This window comes from Ovis canadensis, chromosome 18 (assembly GCF_042477335.2).
Source record: "Ovis canadensis isolate MfBH-ARS-UI-01 breed Bighorn chromosome 18, ARS-UI_OviCan_v2, whole genome shotgun sequence".
In the NCBI taxonomy this organism is placed as follows: Eukaryota; Metazoa; Chordata; class Mammalia; order Artiodactyla; family Bovidae; genus Ovis; species Ovis canadensis.
Genome location: NC_091262.1, coordinates 39,322,081 through 39,348,635, shown reverse-complemented (window position 1 = coordinate 39,348,635; position 26,555 = coordinate 39,322,081). Strand labels below are relative to the sequence as shown.

Genomic DNA, 26,555 nt, shown 5'->3' with positions numbered 1-26,555 from the left:
TCTGTCCTCCACTAACTCCTGGAGTTTGCTCAAATTCATGTCTATTGAGTTGGTGATGCCATCCAACCATCTTATCTTCTGCTGCTGTCTTCTCCTCCTGCCCTGTCTTTCCCAGCATCAGGGTCTTTTCCAAGGAGTTGGCTCTTTGCATCAGGTGGCCAAAGTATTGGAGTTTCAGTTTCAGCATCAGTCCTTCCAAGTGAATATTCAGGGTTGATGTCCTTTAGGGTTGAATGGTTCGATCTCCTTACTGTCCAAGGGACTCTCAAGAGTCTTCTCCAGCACCACAGTTCAAAAGTATCAATTCTTTGGTGCTCAGTCTTTATGGTCTACCTCTCACATCCATACATGACTACTGAAAAAACCATAGCTTTGACTATGCAGACTTTGTTGGCAAAGTGATGTCTGATGTACCTACATTTCTCTTTTTAAAATCTTCATCAGTTTTATTAATGTTAAGGGCAGCTTCATCCTTTGAATATGTCGTTTTCTAAACACAAAGTAAGTATGAAAACGCACCCTGGTTGGGGGTGAAAATGACACAAACCAAAGGCACAAGCCAGAGAAGAAGGAGGAGCAAATCTCCCCTTCATTGTGAATCAGAGGCATCTGCTTCCCCTCCCTGCTCCCCAATCTGCCTACTGTGGCTTCTCGGAAGTGGCTTTTCTGCAATTAGCCACCATTTCTATTCCCCTTTCTCCCATCCAATAAGCAGAATCAGAAGTGTGAATCAGGTCTCAGCTTAGCAATTGGAAAAAACACTGTAAAAGTTATTTAAAAAAAATTTAAAAATGTCTCCTCCAAGCAGTCTTCTAGAGGAAGAAACTCGTTTAAAATGTAAATACTAGAAGCATTTCCTTTTGTTTGTTGTTGTTGTTTATTCATTTTACTCATAACAAAATTAGTTTCTAAGATCTGGTTTTAAAAGATCAATTTTTATTCTCAGATGGTAGGGAGAATATATCCAGAAATGAAAGTACCTTGACCACAAATGTCTTTACAAATAGCCACCTTTGAGAAAATAGAAGGGACTTCCCAGGTGTCTCAGTGCCAAAGAATCTGTCTGCCAATACAGGAGATGCAAGAGATACAGGTTTGATCCCTGGGTCAGGAAGATCCCCCAGAGGAGGAAATGGCAACCCACTCCAGTATTCTTGCCTGGAGAATCTCATGGATAGAGAAGACTGGTGGACTGCTGTCCATCGTGTTGCAGAGTCATGCTCAGTTGAGCAACTATGCACACCTTGAGCTGGAACCACACCACTACTGGTGGTGGATTCAGCTGCTTTATTTTTATATCTAACAGAGGTTGAGCTGAAGAAATTCATGTGTGAGAATCATTCTATAATTTAGCAAGATGCTAGAATTCTTCTTTTGAAATACAACCTAAAACACTGAGACTGCAGTGACATATTAAACCACAAAGACAGTGGTACGTTCTGTGTTCATAGAAACTTCTAAGACAATCCTGTTTCAGTGTCTAATTATGATCTGCACAAGTCTGAGCCTCTTGGGTATCTGTGGAAAAGAAAAGGAGCCCTTGGGTGCACCCCTGGGTCCCTTCTTTCCTGCCGCCATGTTTCCTCTCACACTCAGGGCTGTTGTCCATGAAACTTTTCTCTGAAGGTGCTCCAACTGAGCTGTCAACCTCCTGGGCTTTAATGCATAGTGATTGCTGCTATTTTTGTTATTTTCCATCTCTTTGATGTTGTTCCATTGTCCCTCCTGCCGATTGCCCTTTTCTATTCTTTAGTATTTTAATTAATGTTGTTTAATTATACTCAGCCCCCTGAGGTTTTCAAAGGGGTGAATTCAATGGCACAGACTCAATGAATGAATTTTTCAGTCTTCTGCTCTCTTGTGACCAAGAGCTTCCCTCCTCGGGAGGGGGCACACCCAAACATTTTCCAAACATTAATAATTCCAAATGAGAGGACTTCTAGGAAGAAAGGCCTGACAAAAGACTTTTATTCTGTGGTTCCAGCCCTCAGGATGAGCTCATTACATGATTGTATTAAATGTAATTCAGTGATACCTCATCAGCGAGGTCCATACTCTTTGCGACCCCATGGACTGTAGCCTGCTAGGCTCCTCTGTCCATGGGACTTCCCAGGTAAGAATACTGGAGTGAGTTGCCATTTCCTTCTCCAGGTGATCTTCCCACCCCAGGGACTGAACCTGTGGCTCCTGCATCTCCTGCATTGCCAGCCAATTCTTTACCACTAGGCTACCTGGGACATCCCAGTAGAACACAGGTTAACCAAATGCAGCCTAGTAGCAATGATGCCTTCCAGGGGGAGTCACATTCAGCCATATCCATTGGCGGCCCTGTGTCTCATCTTTTTCTCTTTAAAGAACACACATGTGACAGTGTCACACACTACACCTGTTCCCCTCCCTCCTCATGGTGACAAGATATTCTTTCAGCATCCTGTGCTTCAGCTTTTCTCTCCAGAACCTTCTCCCTGTCCTGACCTCCAGGAGTTACACCCATCTCCTCAGAGACTCTAGCTTTAACAGGGCTTCACATTGAAGGTGAATCCGGCCTCTGTACTTGGAAACTGAATTAAATCTTGAAGACAGAATTTTGGGTGAAGGTAGTGTTGGTGGTAAAGAATCTGCCTGCCAATGCAAGAGATACGGGTTCAATCACTGGGTCACTCCATCCCCTGGAGGAGGAAATGGCAACACACTCAATGTTCTTGCCTGGAGAATCCCATGAACAGAGGAGCCTGTCAGGTTATAGTCCATGGGGTTGCAGAGTAAGACATGACTGAACGTCTGAACACAAAAAAAGAATAGCTTAATTGCTTTGCCAGGTAAATGGGGCATGTGGACTCATGCCCTCAAAACCATGTGTCCCAACTTGGAGAGGACAGTAAGAAGTTTTATTGTAAAAGTTCAAAGAGGGCATGGTCTGCTCATAGTCATTTTTCTGATGGGTGGGTGGTGAGGTGAGAAGGAGTCAGCATCATCGACTTTCAGGTTCAACTGGTCTGGGGTCTACATGCTTGTGGGCAGCTTACTATGGATAAATCTTAACTTCTCCTACCTGGAGGGGGTTTCAGTATCGACAGAACAGCTCAAAGATACTGTTGTGTTTATCTCTTGATGGGGAACCAAGACCTTGTCCAAGGCTGCACTATTGTTCCTCTTGACTGTTTTTCCTTGGTTTCCCATTCCCTCCCTTCACTAAATAGCTACTGCTTGAGTCTTAACCCCAGAATTCAGGGAAGGTCGTAGAGACTGAATGAAGGCTTTTTCCTGTAATCAGAGAAATGGGGGACACAGAGAGGCTTTGTGCCCCAGAGCCACATAGGGCCCTGCTCATTACCGACTTCTCAGGGTCTCCTTGGATTTCTCCCCCATCCATAGCTTGGTAGCCGCTACTTCTGCTTTGATTCCCACTTCAAATGTGTCATCTCTTTTCTTTCAGTTCAGTTCAGTCGCTCAGTCGTGTCCGACTCTGCGACCCCATGAATTGCAGCATGCCAGGCCTCCCTGTCCATCACCATCTCCCGGAGTTCACTCAGACTCACGTCCATTGAGTCCGTGATGCCATCCAGCCATCTCATCCTCTGTCGTCCCCTTCTCCTCCCGCCCCCAGTCCCTCCCAGCATCAAAGTCATTTCCAGTGAGTCAACTCTTCGCATGAGGTGGCCAAAGTACTGGAGTTTCAGCTTTAGCATCATTCCTTCCAAAGAAATCCCAGGGCTGATCTCCTTCAGAATGGACTGGTTGGATCTCCTTGCAGTCCAAGGGACTCTCAAGAGTCTTCTCCAACACCACAGTTCAAAAGCATCAATTCTTCAGTGCTCAGCCTTCTTCACAGTCCAACTCTCACATCCATACATGACCACAGGAAAAACCATAGCCTTGACTAGACGGACCTTAGTCGACAAAGTAATGTCTCTGCTTTTGAATATGCTATCTAGGTTGGTCATAACTTTTCTTTCAAGGAGTAAGCGTCTTTTAATCTCATGGCTGCAATCATCATCTGCAGTGATTTTGGCATCTTAGATTTGACCAAATACAATATTGTTGGGAAAAAACTCTGATAGATTTCACCCTCTCAAGAGTTTATAATATAGTAAAGAAGGAGAGATATTCAGAAAAAAGAGATATTTCAACATGCATTCTAGGCAACCTTGTGTAGTTCATTGGGCTTCCCTGGTGGTTCAACTGGTAAAGAATCTGCCTGCAATGAGAGAGACCTGGGTTCTATTCCTGGGTTGGGAAGATCCCCTGGAGAAGGAAAAGGCTACCCACTACTGTATTCTGGCCTGGAGAATTCCATGGACTGTATAGTCCATGGGATTGCAAAGAGTCAGACACCAATGAACAACTTTCACTTTCACTTAATGTGGTTCATTATTAAAGCATTGACTCAGATAATTGAAACTGTGACGATACAAGAGAATTAGGATCTGAGTCTTAAGGACCAGAAAAAGCAGAATCAGGAAGAACAGTGACTTACAGAGTGCCTACTATGAGCCAGACATTATTCTAGGTGAAATACATAAATTATCTTTGATACAACGAAATGAATTTGCACATCCAGAGAAAAGGTAAGAAAGAGGAGGAATTTTTTTCGGGAACAAACAGCAGAAGAGTAACAGTACCAGACATCATAAAGCTTTTTAATTCTTTCCCATAAGGAGGAGTCCAATGAGAGGCAGTCCAAGGATGGTGCAGGGCTCCACGATATTGTGAGGCAATACCTTGCCTCTGTTCCTGCTCTCTGATTTTTCTCCTGCCTTTAATACAATAGCTCTTTCCTGTATGGCTACCAGATGGCTACTGTAGCTGGAGGAGACTCATAAGAGCCCCTTGCACATCAAGGAGATCAAACTAGTCAATCCTAAAGGAAATCAACCCTGAGTATTCACTGGAAGGACTGATGCTGAGGTGGTTCAGACGGTAAAGAATCCACCTGCAATGCAGGAGGCCCAGGTGTGATCCCTGGGTCGGGAAAAATCCCCTGGAGAAGGAAATGGCAACCCACTCCAGTATTCTTGCCTGGGAAATCCCATGGACAGAGGAGCCTGGCAGGCTACAGTCCATAGGGTCACAAAGAGTCGGACACGACTGAGTGACAGAGCATGCACAATTCTGAAGGTGAAGCTCCAGTACTTTGGCCACCTGATGCAAAGAGCTGACTCATTGGAAAAGACCCTGATGATGGGAAAGATTGAAGGCACAAGGAGAAGGGGGAGGTAAAGGACAAGATGGTTAGATAGCATCACCAGCTCAATAGACATGAATCTGAACAAATGCCAGGAGATAGTAGAGGACAGAGGAGGCTGGCATGCTGCAGTCCATTTGGTCACAAAGAGTCCGACACGACTTAGTGACTGAACAACAAAACCCCCAGACCCCAGGCTTCATGGCTATGTTCAAGATGGGAAGCTACATAGAGGAATAGGACTATCTGCATCTTCTACCCTGTTAATCAGGAAAACCAAATCTTTCTTGAGCACTTCTGGCAGACTCCAAAGTTGCATTGTCTGGAGCTAGGAGACACGGCAGCTTCCTCCCTTTAAGCATCCTGGGAAGTCATGTGTTTGACAAACAGAATGGGAGTAAAACCATAGGGTTAGGTCCCATCACCGTTTATCACCTGGGCTGGGAAACTATTTTTCCAAACAAAATTGGGAAGATACAGAGAGTACCTGCTGTGCAGACAACTAAGAGTGGCTTCCACTGTGTGCCAGGCAATGACCCACTGTGTCTTCTCTATGCACCTGTTGATGGGCAAATTGGCTATTGCAATGAACATCAGGTTGTCTCTCCTACCTCTTCCCTAACATTCAAACACCCAGGACTCTGAGAAAACTCTTCTGTAAATAATGTCATTTCTTGGGACTCTCTTATCACAGCAGTTTCCTTTCTGCTTCCTGTTTTTTTCAGCACCGTTCCTACTTCTCTGCCAGTTCAACTGTGAGCTGATTCATGAGACTACAAAGAAGAGTGTCTCCTTGAAGATGGTAGAGCAGGAATCTCTACCAAACTACTGTTGTTGTTGTTTAGTTGTTAAGTTGTGTCCAACTCTTTGCAACCCCATGGTTGGAGCCCTCCAGGCTTCTCTCTTCATAGGATTTCCTGGGCAAAAATACTGGATTGGGTTGTCATTTCCTCCTCCAGGGGGTCTTCCTGACCCAGGGTTTGAACCCATGTCTCCTGCATTGGCAGGTGGATTCTTTACCTCTGTGCCAACAAGGAAGCCCCTATCAAACTATAGTCGGGGCCAAATGCAGCCCTCTGCCTGTTTTTGTAAATAAAGCTTAACAGACACACAGTCACACCCATTTGTTTACACAGTGTCTTTGGCAGTTTTGGCAATTATAACAACATAATTTTTCTTTAAACTTTTTATTTTGTCTGAAGAATAGCTGATTAACAAACAATGTTGTGACAGTTTCAGGTGAACAAGGAAGGGACTCAACCATTCATGTACAAGTACCCATTCTCCCAAAAGCTTCCCCTCCCACCCAGGCTGCCACATTAACATTGAAGAGGTCCCTATGCTATACAATAGGTCCTTGTTGGTTATCCATTTTAAATATAGCAGAGTGTACATGTCCATCCCAAACTTCCTAAATATTCTGTCCCCCCGCCTTCCCCACCAGCCATAAGTTCATTCTCCAAGGCTGTGAGTCTCTTTCTAAACAGACATAGCTCTAGTCACAGTCTCAGAAATAACCAGAGAAGATCAAATTAAGGAACTGGAGCAACCTTAAAGGCTGAACAGAAAAGGAGACAAGGCAGTGCTTACCATTTCCATGGGCTTCCCAGGTGCCACTAGTGGTGAAGAATCCACCTACCAATGCAGGAGGATTGTAACAAACAGACAGGATGACCTGTTTGTTACAAGAAAAGACCCATGACCTCAAAGCCTAAAAAATATGTACTGCCTGGTCTTTTTTAGGAAAAGTTTGCCAAGCCATTGAAGGTGGAGCCAACACATCCAGCTTCAACTCCTGGCTTTGGAACTTACGAGTTGGGGTGTTGAGAGAACCATGGTAGACCTGGGTCTCTTCACCTCTGGATCTGGGATAATAAGCCCTCCACACATCACCTGTGAGCATCATGGTGGATAATGTGCATGGAAGCCCTTTGCAAACAGCAGACTGTTGTGGAAATGGTGCATGCATGCTCAGTTGCTTAATCATGTCTGACTCTTGGACCCCATGGACTGTAGCCCACCAGGCTCCTCTGTCCATGGGATTCTCCAGGCAAGAATATTGGAATGGATTGCCATTTCTTCCTTCAGGGGATCTTCCTGACACAGGGATCGAACCTGGTCTCTTATGTCTCCTGAATTGGCAGGCTGATTCTTCACCACTAGCGCCACCTGGGAAGCCCATGTAAATGGTAAGCACTGCCATGTCACCCAGAGAAGGAAATGGCAACCCACTCCAGTGTTCCAGTACTCTTGCCTGGAAAATCCCATGGACGGAGAAGCCTGGTGGACTGCAGTCCATGGGGTTGCTAAGAGTTGGACATGACTGAGCGACTTCACTTTCACTTTTCACTTTCATGCACTGGCGAGGGAAATGGCAACCCACTCCAGTGTTCTTGCCTGGAGAATCCCAGGGATGGGGGGCCTGGTGGGCTGCTGTCTATGGGGTTGCGCAGAGTCAGACATAACTGAAGTGACTTAATAGTAACCAGTGTCCTTGTTTGGAGAATCCTAGGGATGGTGGAGACTGGTAGGTTGCTGTCTATGGGGTCGCACAGAGTCGGACATGATTGAAGCAACTTAGCAGCAGCAGCAGCCATGTCTCCCTCTCTGTTCGGCCTTTAGGGTTTCTCCAGTTCCTTAATATGATCTTCTCTGGTTATTTCTGAGGCTGTGACTAGAGCTATTAAAACCTGCAATTTGCAGGCAGTGCTAATGCTATTAATAATTTTCTACTCAACCTACCTTTCTGTAGGCCATCAGGTGACAAGGATATTTTTAAATAAGCATGAATTATATAAAAGAATTGGTTCATGAATGAAGCCCACAATCATATATTCTATGCCAAGAGTTTAGAAATTCCCAGTTGCTATATTCTCTATTCAATGGAGAAATTGCACGTGTCTGATAACTATATTTAGATTCTCCATACCACCTTCTTTGGCCAGATATTCTCTTTGGTGATAGCAGCGGTATTATGCATGCCTTTGAGAAGAGAAGTCCTGAGGACTCTGAGGAGGGTGTGGTGACCTGGGTCATTACCCAGACCCCAGATATGAGGCTGCTTAGCAGCTGAGCTGGTGAGTACAAGAAACAAGGAATCTGAGATGTCAGTGGGCAGCCCCCAGGCTTCTCCCCCAGGGCTGGCAGGGAACAAGTAGTCCAGATTATGGTGTACAGGAGCTGCCGTGTATTTAGGCATAGTTTGGGGCACAGCTTGTTTGCTCAGGACTGAGTAATAAAGGGGAGAAGGCAGTGGCACCCCACTCCAGTACTCTTGCCTGGAAAACCACATGTACGAAGGAGCCTGGTAGGCTGCAGTCCGTGGGGTTGCTAAGAGTCGGACACGACTGAGCGACTTCACTTTCACTTTTCACTTTCATGCATTGGAGAAGGAAATGGCAACCCGCTCCAGTGTTCTTGCCTGAAGAATCCCAGGGACGGCGGAGCCTGGTGGGCTGCCATCTATGGGGTCGCATAGAGTTGGACATGACTGAAGCGACTTAGCAGCAGCAGAGTAATAAAGGCAATGCCAAAGAATGCTCAAACTACTGCACAATTGCACTCATCTCACACGCTAGTAAAGTAATGCTCAAAATTCTCCAAGCCAGGCTACAGCAGTATGTGAACCGTGAACTTCCAGATGTTCAAGCTGGTTTTAGGAAAGGCAGAGGAACCAGAGATCAAATTACCAACATCCGCTGAATCATGGAAAAAGCCAGAGAGTTCCAAAAAAATATCTATTTCTGCTTTATTGACTATGCCAAAGCCTTTGACTGTGTGGATCACAAGAAACTGTGGAAAGTTCTGAAAGAGATGGGAATACCAGACTACTTAACCTGCCTCTTGAGAAACCTATAAGCAGGTCAGGAACCAACAGTTAGAATTGGACATGGAACAACAGACTGGTTTCAAATAGGAAAAGGAGTACGTCAAGGCTGTATATTGTCACCCTGCTTATTTAACTTCTATGCAGAGTACACCATGAGAAACGCTGGGCTGGAGGAAGCACAAGCTGGAATCGAGATTGCTGGGAGAAATATCAAGAACCTCAGATATGCAGATGACGCCACACTTATGGCAGAAAGTGAAGAGGAACTAAAGAGCCTCTTGATGAAAGTGAAAGAGGACAGTGAGGAAGTTGACTTAAAACTCAACATTCAGAAAACGAAGATCATGGCATCTGGTCCCATCACTTCATGGCAAATAGATGGGGAAACAGTGTCAGGCTTTATTTTTGTGGGCTCCAAAATCACTGCAGATGGTGATTGCAGCCATGAAATTAAAAGATGCTTACTCCTTGAGAGGAAAGTTATGACCAACCTAGACAGCATATTAAAAAGCAAAGACATTACTTTGCCAACAAAGGTCCGTCTAGTCGAGGCTATGGTTTTTCCAGTGGTCATGTATGGATGTGAGAGTTCAACTGTGAAGAAAGCTGAGTGCTGAAGAATTGATGCTTTTAAACTGTGGTGTTGGAGAAGACTCTTGAGAGTCCCTTGGACTGCAAGGAGATCCAACCAGTCCATCCTAAAGGAGACCAGCCCTGGGTGTTCATTGGAAGGACTGATGTTGAGGCTGAAACTCCAATACTTCGACCATCTCATGTGAAGAGTTGACTCATTGGAAAAGACCCTGATGATGGGAGGGATTGGGAGCAGGAGGAGAAGGGGATGACAGAGTGTGAGATGGGTGGACGGCATCACCAACTCAATGCACATGAGTTTGGGTGAACTCTGGGAGCTGGTGATGGATAGGGAGGCCTGACGTGCTGCAATTCATGGGGTTGCAAAGATTCGGACACGACTGAGCGAATGAACGAACTGAGTAATTTGCAGCACATATTGGCGTATGTGGCACACTGATGATCCTCAGGGCTGAATAAAAACTGCAGATTCACTTGATTTGACTTTGTGAAGCACACATATTTTTAAAAAACTTTTAATTTTGTTCCAGAGTTTAACTGATTAACAATGTTGTGGTAGTTTCAGGTGCACAGCAGAGCAACTCAGCCATACATATACGTGTATCCATTGTCCCCCAAACTCCCCTCCCATCCAGGGTGCCACAAAACCTTGAGCAGAGTTCCCTGTACTACACAATAGGTCCTTACTGGTTATCCATTTTAAATATAGCAGTATGGATACGTCCATCCCAAACTCTCTAACTATCCCTTTCCCCCAGCAACCATAAGTTTGTTCTCTAAGTTTTGTGTCTCTGTTTTGTATGTAAGTTCATTTGTATCATTTCATTTTAGATTCCACCTATAAGGGATGTTGTACAATATTTCTCCTTCTTTGTCTGACTTGAGTGCATTTATTTTTATATATTACTTAAGTGTCTTTAGGTGAAGATGTTTGTTCCACCTCAGCTCCTGTCTTCATAACTCCCTAAATATATTGTTTATAGCTGCTTGATACTCTGAAAACTTGAGGTTTACAACACTTCACTAAGCAATGGTCATCTTCATTGGTAGGTTGATTTCAACATCATGACCTCTGGTTCCAGTGAGCCCTTGGTAGCCCAGGACAGACCCCGACCCCTTCTCTTCCCATTTTTGGGAGATAGGGTTCGTTGAAGCCAGATAAGGATTTGGGGTTCCAGACAGAAGGACAGAAGTTCAAGGTCAGGCCACCATGTCTGCCAGGGCACCAGAGCACGCTCAGGATTCCAGGGGAGCAAGCAGAGCCAGAAGAGAAGTAGAAGAGGAGTGGATGCTGGTACCTCTTTGCAGGGTCCTCAGCTAGCTCCCGACATGCACTGGGCATTGGATGGGGGTAGCAGCCTTGTTCCCAGATCCCACCTGCAGCTCTTGCTAGGCCTGGTCGGTATTCTCTTGGAGCATCTTGCAGCCCTCCATTGAGGAATCTGCCAGTGTTGGGGCAGAAGGATTGCTTCCTCCTGGGGATGAATTATCCCCTTCCATTTTTTTAAAAAAGTTATTTATTTATTTTGGCTGTGCTGGGTCTTCATTGCTGCATGGGCGTTTCTCCAGTTGTGGTGAGTGGGGGCTACTCCTAGTTGTAGTGTGTGGGCTTCTCATTGTGGTGGCTTCTCTTGTTGTGGAGTATGGGCTCTAGGGTATGCGAACCTCAGCAGTCAGTAGTTGCACCTCCCAGGCTCTAGGGCATAGGTTCAGTAGTTGTGGTGCACAGGCTTAGTTGCTGCCCGGCATGTGGGATCTTCCCAGATCAGGGATCGAACAATGTCCCCTGCATTGGCAGGAGGATTCTTCACCATTGAGCCACTAGGGAAGCTCCATCCCTTTCTCAGTCTTCATTTCCCTGCCCTAGTTTTTCATTTTGCAAGAAATGACAATTGAGTATCTGTGTGTGTGTGTGTGTGTGTGTGTGTGTGTGTGTGTGTGTGTGTGTGTACAGGGGACCATCAGATGATGCTGGGCTCGATTATTATTTGCAAATTTGCCAGATTACTGGCTTGAGAATCCTTAGCCCCCCTGGAGATGGTGGACATTGGTGTTTTGTTGCTAATTTTATTGCTGCTGCTAAGTCGCTTCAGTCGTGTCCGACTCTGTGCGACCCCATAAATGGCAGCCCACCAGGCTCCCCCATCCCTGGGATTCTCCAGGCAAGAACACTGGAGTGGGTTGCCATTTCCTTCTCCAATGCATGAAAGTGAAAAGTGAAAATGAAGTCGTGTCTGACTCTTAGCAACCCCATGGATTGCAGCCCACCAGGCTCCTCCATCCATGGGATTTTCCAGGCAAGAGTACTAGAGTGGGGTGCCATTGCCTTCTCCAGCTAATTTTATTAGGAAGTGACAAATGCAGGACTTTCATAACTCTTCTTTTGTGTATTGAACCTGTCTGGCGGTCAAGTGAAGTTTATGAACACCCTTCTCTGAATCAAGAGTTTAAATGTATAAAATAAAATACATAGGACTGCAAAGGAAACTAATGAAGTAGTTATTGAAATATTATTACTGCACTAAATATAAGATATAGCGGCAGGTCTAATAAATACCATGATTTCAAAGCAAAAGAGGCATAAATACTATTTAGATGTTCTTGCAACCACTGTACTATGACATGAAAATACCAATGATTTCTGCTAGTGACAAAGCCATAGGTAATTCTAATACCACTCTGGTTTATTACCTACATTCATAATTGAAGGGAAAACTAAATTTATGTCGGTTAGTGAAAGTAAAAGTGTTATGATTTTACCCAACTAATACAGAGATTAACAAATATGATTAAGAATTCTTGCTAGTAATTTTTGTTTAAGTAAGATAGCAGTTTTAGGTTGAGCTCTGTATATCATTTTCAGGAAATATCCTTCAGTTTTTATTTTATTGAGTGTTTTTAAGCTGGGTATTAAATTTTCTTTTCAGAATCTATAGAGATGATCTTTTAATTTATTCTGTTAATATGATGATTGTGTAAATGGGTTTCTCATATTGAATTCTCCTTTCTGAGGTCTATCTCTCTAGATCCCTCCCTTGGTAATATCTGAACCTTCCTTCTCCTTCAGCCTATGCATTCCCGACCCATTTGTGTTTCAGTCCTAGCAGAATGTCCTTGCTGCAGGGCTGTCTCCTTTCTTTGAGATTTCTGCCTGACCCATCACTCTAGAACTTCTGTCATCATCTTTGGATAACTCACTCACACATTAGAACCTGAAAAGAGGCACTCCTGTTGATCATTGCCCTCATATTGGCTAGCTGAGTCTTCATCTGAGGATTCCTTCCATTTAGAAGCGAGCACAGGTAGGTCATTTCTAGATTTCTTATTTCTTAGTCCATTCATGTGCCCCTGGGCTGCTCATACACAGCCATAAGACTCTTGTTGACTGCCTCCACCTGCCTTTATTCTGAAGTTCTTGGAAATGTTATCAGCTAGATTTTGTTTTGTTTTGTTTTTCTGGTTGCACCGAGGCTTGTGGGATCTTAGTTCTCCAACCAGGGATTGAATCCAGGCCCACAGCAGTGAAAGTGCAGAGTCCTAACCACTGGGCCTCCTGGGGATTCCTGTTATTAGTTTTTATAAGATGTTGTCTATGGGTTTTTCTTTTGCTTTTATAGAGGCACTGGGGGAAATCTACATTTAAGCTGAATCTTGCTACCAGGAGAGATCTCCAATGACCATTTAAAATCTCTTAACGGTTTATTAGTCTACTGGCATGCAGGCTTAGCTGTCCCAAGGCATGTGGAATCTTCCTGGACCAGGGATTGAACCTGAGTCCCCTTCATTGGCAAGTGGATTCTTAACCACTGGACCATCAGGGGAGTCTGTTGTGTTAGACTGTAAATATCTGTTTTCATCAGTACAAAACTGAAGTAAAAAGTCCAATTGATAGTCTCTGATTTAAATATATGGGTCCAATGAGCTCATATTTTCTCTGTTTTGGGGGGTGAAATATATTTACTTCTATCTTATTTTCTATAGTGTGGTATATTTGTTAGTTTCTCCTTTCCTGTCTTCTCTTGGATTGGTAAAGTTTTCCTTGTCCTCCATCTCTCTCTTTCTTTCTCTCACTTCTGCTAATGTGTAAATTACACCTCGAGTTTCCTTTTCTTAAAATTTTAACTTATATCCAAAATTGATCTTTTTCTCAACGTTTAAAATATGCACCTATAACTTCTATTGTCTTTTTGATAAAACTAACCATATATTCCTTAGTGGCTTTTTTTTTTTAAGGAAATTGCTTTATTATCTTAAATTTCTCTGAACTGAATGATCTCCGAGGTGTGTTCAGTGTCTGTCTTTTATGGCATCCGTTGTCCTCATATGACTCAAAATTGCAGTGTATGGTTCAAGAGGAGGAGCCGTTCTTGGCCTTTTTTGTTCTTTTTCTCCTACTTGCCTTCTTTATGTCTAGAAGTTTTATACTGAACTAGGCTTCACAACTCAAAACTAGGACTTATGATAGAAGTTTGAGGCTCCTGTCTCACAGGGATGCTTCAGATTCAGTTCTGGAGCCGATGGGTAGTGTGGCCGAGTTCTGCCTGCGTAAATGTCTGATTCCTTCTGCTACTTTGCCATGCCGTGACATGCTTTGTCACTTAGTTGTGTCTGGCTCTTTGAGACCCCATAGACTGTAGTCCGCCAGGCTCCTCTGTCCATGGGATTCTACAGGCAAGAATACTGGAATGGCTAGCCATTCCCTTCTCCAGGGGATCTTCCTGATCCAGGGATCAAACCTGCATCTCCTGCATTGCTGGCAGATTCTTTACCAATGCTGCTACCTTGGGCAGCAGCTTAATGTTGAATATAGCCAGGAAGCTGGGCCAGCTTCTTTCAGTGTTTGTTCTTGAGTGAGGGAGCCCCACCTCACTCTATTCCAGCTCCTGATTTCACAGGCTGGGCCTCACATCAGCCCACTACTGAAGTTGAATATGGGCTACTTGTATTAATGTCCTTGGAGCGCAGAAGGTCCACAGCTCTAGCCCTGCCTAAGGTTATGTATTAATCTCTCATTTTCTTCCATCAAGATGCTTATCACTTTTTAAAAAGCTTTAAAAAAATTATTTATTTATTTGGCTGCACCAAGTCTTACCTGCTACTTGCAGGACCTTGTAGTTGTGGCATGCGGGCTCTAGTTCCCTGACTGGGCATGGAACCTGGGACCCCTGCATTGGGATCTTGGAGTTGTAGCCACTGAATCATGAGGAAAGTCCCTTATCACTTTTTTTTTTTTTAATACACCAAGGTTTAAGATGGAGCATTGCTTTGGTTTGGAGTAGAGGACTGTGTTTTGTGTCTTACAGTGCAAATTTACATCATCTGCTACAGTTGAAACTTGGAAATTTTTATACTCTTTGGCTCAGTAATTAAAAATCTAGGAATTTATCCTAAGGACACAATTGGATAATACATGTACAATGATGTTTGCCACAGTTTTTTACAGTCATAGCAAAGAGCTGGAACCAACCTAAATGTCCGTCAGTAAGGGATTCAATAATTTATAGTATTTCTAAATACTATTAAGAAATATAAATATTATTTCTAAATATTATTACTAAATTATGATATTGTAATTCCAGAGAATAATCCTCTAATTTGAGACTCTAGTTAGGTGGGTTTGAAAAGCTTTGGCCCTTATAATTTTTATTTTAAATAAAAGAGCCATAGGTGATTCTGATTTGCCTATAGGATTATGAACCACTGATAGTAGGAGAACATCTAATATCCTGGGAAGTAAATTAGTTTTTAAAATTGGAGTATACTTGCTTAACAGTGTTGAATTAGTTTCTGCTGTACAGCAAAGTGAATCAGCTATATGTATACATATACATACATCCCCTCCCTCTTGAATCTTCCTCCCACCCCTCCATCCCACCCCTTTAGGTCATCAGAGGGGTGGGACTAAGTCAGGGTTTGCCAAACTATGGCCCAAAGTCTAAATCCATCCTTCTGCCTGCTTTTGTTGGCCTATGAGCTAGGAATGTACTTTACATTTTGAAACAGTTTAAAAAACTTCCCTGAAAAAAAAAAAAAAACTTTCCTGGTAGCTCGGTGGTAAAGAAGCCACCTGCCAAAGCAGGAGATAGGGGTTCAATCCCTGTGTTGGGAAGATCCCTTAGAGAAGGGCATGGTAACCCACTCCTGTATTCTTGCCTGGGAAACCCTGTGGACTGAGGAGCCTGGTGGGTCCATGGGGTCACAAAAGAATCAGACATGATTTAGTGACTAAACAGCAAAAGAGCAAAGGGAGAATAATATTTTGTGATATGTGAAAATTATATGAAATTATATGAAATTCAAATTCAAATTGAAACCCAGCTACACTCATTCAATTAAAGTTTATCTATGGTTGCTTTCTTGCAGCTGTGGGATTGAGTAATTGTGATCAAGACCATGTGTCTGTGGCCTCAACTACTTACTCTCTGACCTTTACAGAAGGTTTGTGACCCTGTTCTAAACTACTTCTCTCTCTTGCCACTGACTTGACAGTAGCTGCTTAGTCATCAGTGTAGGAGTGTATGTAGGGAGAAGATCATTCTTCCTTAGTTTGTAGGTGAAAGTAGTCCACCCTGCTGTGAAGTCTGAATATGTTTCTCTTTATTCCACAAAATATAAAACAGATGCACCCAAAGAAGGTTCAGAAAATGGTTAACAGGGCTCTTAGAAGAAGCAGAGCAGCATTCTGCTTTTGTTGTTTTGATTAAACCACCTAAGGAGGATTAGACAGAAAAATTATGTTTCAAACCAAAGGCAGTGTTGCCTATGGGTGGGCCATCCAGCTTTCCATACCTGGGGAAAGAGCTTTTGAAGCCATATGTAATCCTTAAAGTTCCTCTTGCAGAAACTGTCCGTGGCACTGCATAAAATGATGGCTTTGGAACAACTTGCTTCAAGTAACTCGTTCGTCTCATTTATGTTGAAACTTTGCTCTTGTATTGGACGTTGGGCACGGTCTTTCTATGAGCCACCTCGGTGTCCTCCTTCACCACCATTTAAGCTCTCACTAGCTTTTCTCCCCCAGGCCACATGGTTTCAGCACCCTGCCTGCTTCACTTCCACCCTGGCCCTGCTTCAGCATTGCTACCCTCCCAGTACTAGGGTCCCGTAAGTCTTCCCATGTGTCCTTGAGGGGGAAACTGAAAACTAAGGATTTGCTAGAAAGTAAGATACAGGATGTTAGAGGTGAAAGCCCCACAGTGTCTCTCAGAAAGAGGGTTGCAAGACAGAAAAGACCTGATGTGCAGATCGGGATCAAGGCTTTTAAAAGGCAGAAAATAACTAGCAGTAGAATTTTAGATTTAAATGCATCTTGAAGCATGCAGTAATAGGATGTCTGTGGGACCCACGGGCACCATGGTGATGAGTACTGTTACTGAAAGCCTGAAATGCAGAGTCTGGGGGCCGGGAGTGGGAAGCTGAGAGAGAGAAGGGGAGGAATGGAGACGTGAATGGATGCAGAAGAAAAAAGAAATCTTTGGGGAAGGGAGTACCTTTGGTGAGAAATAGTCAGGAGTGGAGAAGGAGAAGTTTGGAGTGAGGGCTTCCTCAACTCTGCTTTGTTATTTGTCATGAGGGGAAGTGACACCCAGGGTTGCTGTGAGGATCACAGAAAGGCAACTAGCGGGACTTTCCTGGTGGTTCAGTGGTTAAGAATCTACCTGCCAATGCAGGAGACATGGATTCAATCCCTGGTCCAGGAAAATCCCCTGTGCTGTGGAGCAACTAAGCCCATGTGCCACAACTATTGAGTCTGTACTATGGATCCTGGGAGCTGCAACTACTGAGCCCACCTACTGAAGCCCCTGTGCTCTAGAGCCTGTACTCTGCAACAATAGAAGCCATTGCAATGAGAAGCCCACGCACCACAGCTAGAGTAGTCCCTGCTCACCACAACTAGAGAAAGTCCATGTGCAGCAATGAAGATTCCGCACAGCCATAAAAAGATGAATTTTAAAAAAGAAAGGCACATAGCGCAGCCCTAGGCATACAGCAGACCTCCTCTCCTCCCCTCCCCTCCCCACCTCCCCAGCCACACACCCCCCCTCCCCCACTTTGTCAACTTCATCCACCTCCCACATCACAGTTTGTGACGTATCACCTCCAGGCTGCTCACAGAGCCTCTTCAGTCTCAGGCTGAGTCCATTGACTCTGACGTCAGTCCTATGTCAGTCATGTGTGCCTTCCTGGAAGGTACCAGAAATGATATTACTTGGTGTCAGTGACCTCTTCCATGCAATGGGTCAAAAGAGAGGCATTTTAAATCTCATTTGCTTCTTTCATAGGAGACTCAGATGTGCCTGCATCCTACTAAGGTGTGTTGAAGGATTACCCAAGGAGCACCTCCAAATTACATGATTATTAAGTGAAAATGAAAACACTAGGGCCAATCACAGGGACCACATCTCTATTGCTGTACACACAGCCTTATCTTCCACTGGTACTCATCCATGCTTCCCAGGTTCAGAGATGCAAATGTAGTCCCCTCTCTATCTGTGGTATGCAAAGGCCATTGTTGCCTAAAGAGTATCATCGCTAGTGTTTACCAACAAGGCTTTGGATGTGGAAAATGTCCCAGATAGCATCAGTCTTTCAATGGGGGACCCTCTTCTTTAAAAAAAGAAAAAAGGGTATCTTTACTTATTCATTTGACCACGCCAGGTCCTAGTTTCAGTATGTGAACTCTCAGCTGTAGCATGTGGGACCTAGTTCTCTGACCAGGGAAGGCACTCAGACCCCCTGCACTGGCAGCATGGAGTCTTAGCCACTGGACCACTGGAGAAGTTGTAACAGGGTCCTTTTGTGAAAGCTTCTTGTGCATGGGGTAGCCAAGCCATTTTCCTTGCACCCCACCATGTCTGGCCTTTCTCCAGGGACTGTTGTTGGTATTGTCAAAGATGAACATCCAGGAGCTTCCAGAGACTTTTTTTGGCCCTGCGATGCAGCATGCAGGATCTTAGTTCCCTGACCAGGGATCGAACCTGGGTTCCTTGAATTGGGAGCACAGTCTTAGGCACTGGACCACCAGGGAAGTCCCAGGGGCTCCTCTTCCTGTGAACCATTGCCCATAGCTTCTCAGGAGGGCACCTCCCACTCCACTGTGGCCAGTTCGGGTTCACTTCCTGCCAGGAGCCTTGCCTGACGTCTCAGAGCCAGCACATCCCTCCTCTGGAAGTTCGGAACCTGCTAAGCTTGATTCCCTCATAGCAATTAGCACTGCGGATTGCAAGTCCCCAGTTTCATGTTCCTCTCTTCCTCTAGTGTCTGAACTCATTGAGGACATGGACCAGGTCTCATCTGTCATCTTATCCTCTAGAGCAATGAACTGGAGCCACCAGAGTCTGAGTCGGCGGGGCTGGGGTAGGGCTGAGATGCTGTGTTTCTAGAGAGCTTTCAGGTGATGCCGAAACTGCTGGCCTGGGGACCCCGCCCAGGGTGGCAGAGTCTTGATGCCTGACACAGGCCCTGGCTAACACAGAATCTCATTCAGTATTTGTCAAAAGCATACATGTTCTGGGATCAAAGAAAATGTCACAAAGATTTTGAGAGTGTAAAACATTTATGAGCATATTAGGAGCAGATGTGACTGTGTCTATATATATATATATATATATACACATATTTTAATAAATAGACATGCTACCATGCTTTTTGCTACTTGCTAGAATGTTTGTGTGTTAGTCATTCAGTCATGTCCAACTCTTTGCAGCCCCATGGACTATAGCTCATCAGGTTCCTCTGTCCATGGGATTTTCCAGGCAAGAATACTGGAGTGGGTAGCCATTCCCTTCTCCATGGGATCTTCCCAACCCCAGGACTGAACCCAGGTCTCCCATATCACAGACAGATTCTTTACCATGTGAGCAACCAGGGAAAGCCCTATCTAGAGTAGGAAGCTGAAAAATGAAAGTTATGTAAATAAATAAATTAAATATGCACATGACTAAGTGACTGAACAACAACAACACCATATATAAAATTGTTAACCAACAAGGACTTACTGTATAGCCCAGGGAACTCTACTAAATATCTTGTAATAACCTAAAATGGAACAGGATGTAAAGAAGGAAGAACTATATATATATATATACACACACACACACGCACACACACACACAACTGAGTCACTTTGCTGTACACCTGAAACTAACACAACATTGTAAGTCAACTATATTTCAATAAAAAATTTTTAAAAAGGAAAAGAAAAATAAAATCTACAGACTAGTTATCTACATGAGTTAAAACAAAAAAAACAACAACAACAAAATTTGGCTGACATTTTTTTTCTGCTTTCAGTAGCTGATTGAATTGACTTTATATTATGGCCCTGGAGTTTGGAATTCATCTGGACAAAGTCTATGTATTGTATGTATGGAGGCTGATATTTTATACCTGTTCAATTTTTAAAACACAGTCCCCTCTAAAATCTATGCAAAATTTCTCCATTTCAAGAACTAAAGGAAGCAGAGATGAACCCTGTAAAGTGACTGGAACATGAGGAGTTGTCATTTGAATCCCCTGCTCTTGCCGTCTATGGGGTCGCACAGAGTCGGACACGACTGAAGCGACTTAGCAGCAGCAGCAGCAGCAGCTCTTGTCCAGGTGAATTTAAAATGAGCAGATGGGTCCTGATTTGCAGCTGGGGTTACTGCAGTATAGTTCAGAGGGCAGGAGAATCTGAACAGAAAAGATAACCAATTGCTCCTTCCTTGGGCCCCACCTCCCTCTGAGAACAGGACATTTTCAAGAACTCTGTGGCTGACCAGAAGCTCTACCTGAGGCTGCCAGCCCTATCACTGATCCTCCAGTGGGAAGTTGGCATTTCTTTCTTGGCGGATGCTTTCAGGATGGGTTAGTACTTTGGTTGGCGGATATGAACAAATTGTCCTGGATGGTAAAATCCTATTGACCAAATTCAGCCCCACCCTTCTTGAAGGAGGAGGGCCTGTTTGAACACCAGCAGGATTCAACACACTCCAATACTTTGGTCACTTGATGCGAACAGCTGATTCATTGGAAAAGACCCTGATGCCGGGAAAGATCGAGGACAGGAGGAGAAGGGGGACTACAGAGGATGAGATGGTTGGATGGCATCATCGACTCAATGGACTCAATGAGTTTGAGCAAACTCCAGGAGATGGTGAAGGGCAGGGAAGTCTGGCATGCTGTAGTCCACGGGGTCGAAAAGAGTCAGACACAACTTAGCGATTGAACAACAAGTCTTCAACACACAGCATCTCAGTGTAACTTTGATATCATAAATGTTGAGGTCAGATTCCTTGGAATCATATTCTGGCTCTGCCACTATCTTTGAAGGAGTTTTTTAAACAGTCTCATCCTTAGTTTCCACATCTGTAAATGAGTCCCCCTGTAAGTAACCATCTGATAGGATGGCTGTGAGGAATGAAAGAAATAATCCATATAAACCACTTGGCAGAGAGCCTGGCATAGTGAATGCAGTCTGTGTTAACTGTTTTTATTAGTTTGGATTTCAGCTGCTTGAGTGGACAGCTCAGATATGTCCAGCTGCTGCCCGCCAGGACCTGAATTAATCAGGATGGTCTCAGCAAGGAGCAGAACACTTGACCCACAGCAGCTTATGCAATAAAGACATCTATCATCTCATGTCTTGAGAAGCTGAACTTAGCACAGGCTCTGGGGTTGGCTGATTCAGGGTCCTGGGATGGTCATCAAGGACACACTTTCTCTGTCTCTCCTTTGCCCACCCCAGTGAGTGGGTGGCTGGATCTTCGGGCTGGTTCCCCTTGTGGGTAGTGTCCATAAGTCTGTTCTCTGTGTCTGCATCTCTATTGCTGCCCTGCAAATAGTTTCATCAGTACCATCTTCCTAGATTCCACGTATATACATTAATACACGATATTTGTTTTTCTCTTCTTGACTTACTCTGTACAATAGGCTCTAGGTTCATCCACCTCATTAGAATTGATTCAAATGTGTTCCTTTTTATGACTAATATTCCATTGTATATATGTATATATCACATCTTCTTTATCCATTCCTCTGTTGATGGACATCTAGGTTGCTTCCATGTCCTAGCTATTGTAAATACTGTGGCAGTGAACATTGGGGTACATGTGTCTTTTTTTATTATGGTTTCCTTAGGGTATTTGGTGGAGTGGGAAATGGCAACCCACTCCAGTACTCTTGCCTGGAGAATCCTATGAACGGAGGAACCTCGTGGACTATATAGTCCATAGGGTAGCAAGGAGTCAGACTTGCCTGGGCGACTTCACTTTCACTTTAGGTATATGGAGGGCAGAGTTCTTATGTCACGGAGGCAAAGGCAGAAAGGCCGAGAGTCCTGTCCTTGACCTTGGGGAGAGGACTCAAGTCCCAACCCCATGACTAGGGGACGGTGCTAGGGATGTGCGAGCTGATGGGAATGGAAATGCTGTGCAGGCTGTGAGCAGCTGTGCACACTTGATGGATGTCTATTATGATACACAGCAGCATCCTTCTGTCGTTCTCCATTTATAGTCTGACTCTTCTGTGGGAGCTGACAGATATAGAGAAGACAGCCTGAATGTGTACTAAAGACATTTCTCATTCACCTGGGTCTGAAAGTATCCTCCCCAAGACAGATACCCAGCTCCACTGATTAAGCAACAAGAGTAACAATAATTATGACACTTATGGCCCCGGAATACTTTATGTCTTCAAAGTGCTCTATGATTTCATTTAATGTCTGGAAGCAGGTGATGGTCTGAAGCTCAGAATCCTTCTGTGTAGACTGTCTGACACCTCCTTGTGATGTATTTGCCCCCTGTTTTTGGGCAAGGGGTGGAGGGGCTGAGCTGGTCTCTTCCTTTCCCCAGCTTCCTCACACACAGCTGCCCATTTCCCTTTTATGGCTGCTGTTTTGTTTGAAAATAACTTCTTCAAGCTCTCAGCCCAGATGATCTGTCTCTGACATTGTCTCCTCGACTGATTTCCCTAATGTCAATACCATGTCAAATTCTTCCTGGGCTAGAAAGATAAGAACCAGGGCTATATTTAATGTGAGAAGGGACGCTGAGTATAAAACTCCTGCTTTTGCTAAAAATCAGAGTTTAGCAAAAGATGTTTGACAAGAGGGGAAGGGAGAAATGTAGCCTCGAGTCCTTCGAAAATTCTCCTTTCCTAGAAAGCACTTGGAGCTGCTCTCTTTAGAGCTTCAAGTCTCCTGGGAGACAACTTAATGACTGCTCCATCGGTGTGCCCCCCTGCCACCCTACCCTGTGTAATACCTTACCAAACATACTGCTTCCTTTCTCCACCCCACCTGGCTTCATTTCACTCCAAAAACCAGGGCACAGACTCTGGTGGCTTCTGATAGGTGTCTTCCTTCCACACCTGGTGATACCAAAATGACAAATGGATCAGCATGTTGGGTGATAGAGTAGGTCTAAGTGCTGCTGTCTCAGGAAGCTGGGGTATTTTGAAGAGCAGAAGTCTGACATTGAAATGCCAGTCTTTTACTAGAGGGCTGTGTGACTCTGGGTAACTTATACAACCTCTCTGAGCCTCTGTGTAAAATTCTGATAATTATTCACCCTCTCTTCTGGGTCATCAATTCCTGGATGCTTGGAAGGGTCAGGAGAGCAGTCATCAACAAGCTGTGCAGACTGGCCTAGACCAGAGCCCTCATAGAGGGCATGGGGGAAGCCAAGCCAAGCTGTTTTCTGCCTCCAGGCTTCTTCTGTTTATGAACCTGCTTAGTGATCTGGGAGGCATTATGGCAGTGAGCTCCCATGTTTATTACCCACAATGAACCTGCTGGGCCCCAGGTTTCTAGATGAGTCTCACCGGGCTGGCACTTGTACATAAGAATACAACTTGTTCTTTTCTTGGTTCTCCAGTTCCTCCCTAGTGCCCTTGCTGAGAATCCCACAGGGCTGCCAACTCAGGTTTGTGGATTCCACACCCCAGTTTCCTATCTCTGTAATGGGGTGGGGTTCCTATAGAGCATAGAGGGTAGGGGGGAGATGGGGTAGGGGATTGCATTCCAAACAATGTCATTCAGGGCCTTCCCTGTCATTCATGAGTGCTGACTATTACCATGTTCCATTTTGAAAAGAATACCAAGTGTTTACATCTTTTTAGCTCTTAAAGAAGCCAAGTAATGTTCAGAGTGGGTTTGGGACTTCTCCTGGTGGCCCAGTGGCTGAAACGCCATACTTCTACTCCAGGGTTCCATCCCTGATCGGGGAATTAAGATCCCACTTGCAGGGGCCAGAGATGCTGTAGGGCTGTGACAGTGCTGGCTTGTGGGGCAGCCGGGAGCAATATCTGAAAACACCAATGTAAAGTGAATTCTGAGCATGAAAGTTTGATGACACAGAGCACTGAATTTCTTTGTTTGGAGTGCAAGTTATCACCCTTTCTGGAGCATATTTCAATTCATTTCCTTTCAGCTGTGTCCGACTCTTTGCGACCCCTGGACTGGAACTACAGCACTCCAGGCTTCCCTGTCCATCACCAACTTCCGAAGATTGCTTGTAAACCGAGCACATTTACAAGTTCTGTATGCAAACAATCTGATGGTGAAGAGCAGACAGTGATGGGATGTGAAAACCAGTCCTCCACACACTGATCCAAATAAACAGCTGCCTTCTCTTCCCTCCAAAATGCTCTGCCCATAATTAAACCTACATCTCCTGCCCCGGCAACACAAATGGCATCTATGCTTCTTACGGACCTTTCCACTTGGAATACTTCCTTCTTGCAGATTTTACCTTGATTATGAAGCAGAAGTCACCAGGTGTCTATGTGCTGCCTTCCTATCAATCTGTGTTACTGCAGTTTGGAGTCATGTTTGTAGGGTATGGACTCTATCAAGGTGGTGTATTTAAGTTTACATCCCTGATAACTACCCAGATGGTGACTGTCCACATTTGGTGTGTGATATTCCCATCTTTCACCAGCTAGTTGATCCCATCTCACATGAACTGTGGGCTTCCCAGGTGACTCAGTGGTAAAGAACCTGCCTATCAATGCAGGAGACATGGGTTCGATCCCTGGGTTGGGAAGATCCCCTGGAGAAGGAAATGGCTATCCATTCCAGTATTCTTGCCTGAAGAATCCCATGGACAGAGAAGCCTAGAGGGCTACAGTCCATGGGGTTGCAAACAGCTGGACATGAATGAGTGACTGAGCACACACTGAGAACACACAAAGGTGAACTGGATGCAAAGAGAGTATTTGCAAAGTGGCTGCTGCTGCTGCTAAGTCGCTTCAGTCATGTCCAACTCTGTGCGACCCCATAGATGGCAACCCACCAGGCTCCTCTGTCCCTGTGATTTTCCAGGCAAGAATACTGGAGTGGGTTGCCATTTCCTTCTCCATTGCAAAGTGGAGGCAGAACAATAATTGTATTTGGCAAGTATTGATATGTGCAAGGTGAGTTTTCTACAAGATTGATCCAACAAGTCCCCTAAACCCAGAGACTGCAATACTGGGTGTAAAATGTATTTAGCTTTTGAAAAGTAAAGTGGTTGGCAGTGTTAAGGTATGCATTGCTCATTTGTTTGGCCAACCTAAAATAGAAGACCTCTACATAATTAGCTTTTCTCTGTGGAACCCTTCTGTACATGCTGAAGCTAGAGAGAAGATGCTGACTCAGACAAAGCCTGAAGAACAGCATAATAAAAGTGTCCATCTTGGCCTGTAATGGGTAAATCCTAGCTAAGGACAGCCTTTCAGTAAAGAAGAGAAAACAGTAACAGCTTAAGAGCGGGTGACTCTGGTGCACCATGAACTTTCCTGCTGGACTCAGGCTAGTAGAGTTGACTGATGGACTGTCAGCAGAGCAAACTGGCATGAAGAGTGGCCGATGTGGTGCTTAGGTTCTAACAGCAAGTTCTGGAAATCCTCTTTTTATGCACTGCATTACCTCTGGTAAAAGTATCTTTCCAGTGGTTATCTAGTTTAGTACTTTTGATTATTGGGGCTTGAGACATGTATTTTTTTCTGAATATAATGCTAAAGGTAAGTTGCATTCATTTAAACTAGTGAAGTAGGTAGAACTCAGTGCTATCTATGAATTTTAAGGCTTCCCTGTGGCTCATATGGTAAAAAATCTGCCTGCAATGGGGGAAACCGGGGTTCTATCCCTGGGTCCGGAAATTCCCCTGGAGAAGTGAATAGCAACCCTTTTCAGTCATCTTGACTGGAGAATCACATGGACAGAGGAGCTTGGCGGGGTACAAAAAGAGTAGGCTCATGACTGAGCGACTGACACATGAATTTTTTTTTAATTTTAAAATTAATTTATTTTAATTGGAGGCTAATTACTTTACAATATTGTGGTGGTTTTTGCCATACATTGACATGAATCAGCCACGGGTGTACATGTGTCCCCCATCCTGAATTCCCCTCCCCCCCTCCCTCCCATCCCATCCCTCAGGGTTGTCCCAGTGCACTGGCTTTGAGTGCCCTGTTTCATGCATTGAACTTGGACTGATCATCTATTTCACATATGGTAATATACATGTTTCAATGCTGTTCTCTCAAATCATCCCTCCCTTGCCTTCTCCCACAGAGTCCAAAATTCTCTTCTTTATGTCTGTCTCTTTTGCTGTCTCAAGTATAGGGCCATCATTACCATCTTTCTAAATTCCATGCATATGCATTAATATACTATATGGGTGTTTTTCTTTCTGACTTATTTCACTCTGTATAATAGGCTCCAGTTCCATCCACCTCATTACAACTGTTTCAAATGTGTTCTTTTTAATAGCTGAGTAATATTCCATTGTGTATATGTACCACAGCTTTCTTATCCATTCGTCTGCTGATGGACATCTGGGTTGCTTCCATGTCCTAGCTATTGTAAACAGTGCTGCGATGAACATTGGGGTACATGTGTCTCTTTCAATTCTGGTTTCCTCAGTGTGTATGCCCAACTGGGTCGTATGGCAGTTCTATTTCCAGTTTATTAAGGAATCTCTG

At 44.4% G+C, this 26,555-nt stretch overlaps 1 pseudogene; it reads left to right on the top strand.

The window, feature by feature from the left end:
- LOC138423768 (AKT-interacting protein-like) overlaps positions 1–25,335 on the top strand; it is a 74,646-nt pseudogene extending 49,311 nt beyond the window's left edge.
- The last annotated feature ends 1,220 nt before the right edge of the window (positions 25,336–26,555 follow it).